Below are 3,533 nucleotides of genomic sequence, written 5' to 3'. Positions count from 1 at the left end.
CGAAGAATTCTTAACTGTGTTAAGAATACTGCTTTACAACCCCAGTGAGCAGGATAAAGGTCCTATAGTGTGAGAAACTCACCAGAAAGATACAAAGCAAACATATATAATTCTGGAAATGGTATGTTTATACCTGAAATGTAATTCCAGTATGTATACGGCAAGAAATAAGATAAACATTTTTAAGAGAACCATTAGAATGTTTGGTAGACTTTTTTTTTTTTTTGTCTTTTTATTCTCTGAAATTTTCTGGGGACCCCTTAGAACCTTCTGGAGGACCCCTGGGGGTCCCCGGACCCCAGTTTGAAAACCCCTGGGCTACTGCAGATGGCAGTTATCGTGAGGCTAGTTACAGAGCTCAGATTGGAAATGTTTTTTTTTTTTTACTCCGGTATTAATATTTTTTAATAACGCAGGTTAAAATACGGAAGATTTACGGGAAAATACGAATACGGGAGGACGGCGTGAAAGAAGGGTAAAATACGGGACTTTCCCAGCCAAACGGGACACTTGACCGGTATGAATTAGAGACGATAAAAGTGAGTGGGTCCAATATCATTGGTCTTAAAAAGTGGGTGGGTCTTGTCCCACCCACACACACACAATGGTTCCGACGCCCATGCTTTAATCCCACTCTTTAAACTCCCAAATAAAACAATTTCGCTTTTTTCCACTTGCCTGGTGAAGGTTCTTGATAGGCGCGTCTCAATTATCTCAATAGTTCAGTAGTCAGGGCACTGATCAGGGAGTCAGCCCATTGACTTATGTCCTAATCAGTGCCCTGAATAGTGGACTAGTGAGATGATTGAGACGCGCCCGATCTCCACGTCGGAGAAGTTTTGCTTCTTTGCCGTCTTCTGTTTGTCCATGGCGTAAAATGATGGCGTGGAGGAGGCGGAGACTTGAATATATAGGGGCGTGTTATTCTAATGACAATCGTTTTCAGCCGCGGCATTTATCAAGGGCAAGTTTTGTGTACACCTGGATTGCAGAGCTGCGCACAGCTTCATAAATCAGGCGGTGAGAGGAGTATAAGCATAATCTTACGCCAACATATACGCCCGTTTCTACGCAAGATTGAAAAATGAGGGCCAATGTAATTATATCCTGCTTGGATAACTAACAAATCAATATTATAAAAAAATTTCCAAACCTGTCACAAATGCTTTTTTGAGGTTCATACAAATGAATTACATGTTTATGTAAAGGTATAATTTGATTATTCCTAATTATTTGATTATGTCCTAAACTCATGCCAGACCAAAAGTCCATTTAAAACTCTGGATCGATAAGCGCATCCTAAAATAATGAAGTGCAAAAATTGAAAAGTAGACGTAATTATCAAAATGATGTTGCTTCAAGGCTGAATACTTAACCATAGAGCCTGAAGTCCTCATTTGTTATTGCTAACCTTTATTTTGCAATTTCACACCATCGTCAAAACAAAGCAAGGTCAATGACTGGAAACAAGTTTGTCACATGCTTTTTTTGCCTCACTGAAAGGGCACTGCACCAATGTCTGAAGGGGATGAATGTTGATGTGCTTCCCATCCAGAGCACCCAGGGAGTTTGGGAAGTTCCACTGAGCCTGGAATCCAATGGCCACTTGTTGGCACTTTCCTACTGTGTCTGGGCATTAAAAAACAACATTAAAACTAAAATTTGTTTTATTTGTCAGACCCTTGATAACTCGTAGTTATTTTGGCACGTTTCACTGTCAGAATGTGAACAAAATGCACTATATATATTTCTCTTGATAGACCTGATAGATTGCTGCACAGGTTTCAGGAATTAATTGCTGAATTGTAGACATTCCTATTCAGAACTGGTAAGAAAGGCTCTTGAAGCTTTCCCCTACCAAGATTACTGTCACTAGGGACGTTGTGATTGGGATATCACGTAGGGAGGCCTATTTTAGGGGGGTTGAGACCCCGTCCACACAGAGATGCGTTTAGCTGTATACATATCAGCGTTTCGTCTACATTGATCCAGTGTTTTGGAAGCATAAATCCAATATTTTCTGAAACTGGGTCCTAGAGTGGATAAATCTGAAAACGATATTCTTGCGTTCTCGTGTGTACAGCCAGTCCGTATATTTTGCAAAACGGTGATGTCATCACACTACATCCAACACGGTAAAAGAGTTAAGGGATGCAACTACAGGCACTGGGCATGTGCACATCAATATCGCGTCATTTAATTACTGTATCTGCATTATTGTAAGGGTAGGTTTAGAGCTGGGGTAGGTGTAGACATAGTGAGATTTTGCCTCACCCCCTACCACTGCTATACCCCTTCTAAATAAAAATAAAAACCTCTAGTCTAGCTAGAGCGAACAGGCAAAATACAAAAAATGGTTAATGCCATTACCGTAGTAAGTAATGGTCTATAGGTCTACGTATTGTTTTGTTTTCTTCTAACAGTAAGCATTTGTTGGAAGGTCTGGGCACTATGCATTGCCTAAACTAAATTATTTAATTATATTTATTATATATGCTAGTTCTATTCTCTAATTCTCTAATTCTGCATTCATTGGCAGTGATAAATTAAATAAATATGTAGATGTTGTAATGCTTACTGTTAGACGAAAACAAAACAATCCACAGACCTATAGCTTACCCTTAATCAGACTGGCTCCCTCAAAATCAGCTGGCCTGCCAATCTCTTGCAGCTGCTTCTCTTTCTCTCAGCTAAAATATCTTAGAATATCCATCTCATCTGCTCAATGAATTGAAAGATACAACGGTAATGGCATTAATAGGGACCAGTGATGGATGCACTGGGGTAAGCAGATAAACATCAAATTTTCATTTTTGGGTGAACTAACCCTTTAAAGATTGCCCCAAATATACGTGGAGGACAAAAAAAAAAAAAAAAAAAAAACTCTGGGTGCTTATCTGCTTGCAATATATTATTATAATATGTATACGAAGTGATTACCATGATAGTAAAACCTGATTATTTTAACCTAGATTTTTGTTATTTTTGTGAAATATCAGGACACAAATGTGTATAATGACATGGGTATGACATAGGTATTACAAGGATATGGTGAAATACGAGGACATTACCCATGTCCCCACTTTTCAAAAGGCTTAGGTTTAGGGGCAGGGGCAGTGTAGGGGGATAGAAAATACGGCTTGTACAGTATAAACACTATTATGCCTATGCAATGTCCCCACATTTCACAAAAAAAAAAAGATTAGTCTAAACGATTAGTCTGATTAAATTGCTTGATTTATACATTTTTAAGATTTATTTAATATTGAAGTAGGCTAATTACATTTTAGCAATAAGAAAGAAACTCTTGTGTCTTATGTCTTCCTTTTTTAAGACTGATGTGCCCACTGCTAAAGATGACAATGAGGTAATATACTCAAATTTTCTTCTATTGTCATACTGTTAGACCAGGGATAGGGAACCTATTGCTTGTGAACCTTATAACTCTTTTACTGATTGCTAAAATAAAGCAAACAATCTCACAATTTTTATTTAATTCACAGTTTTTAATACATTAGTCAAGACCTGTGTAT

Source organism: Pseudorasbora parva, chromosome 20 (assembly GCF_024679245.1).
Source record: "Pseudorasbora parva isolate DD20220531a chromosome 20, ASM2467924v1, whole genome shotgun sequence".
Classification (NCBI taxonomy): domain Eukaryota; kingdom Metazoa; phylum Chordata; class Actinopteri; order Cypriniformes; family Gobionidae; genus Pseudorasbora; species Pseudorasbora parva.
Note: the sequence above shows the minus strand (reverse complement) of the source record.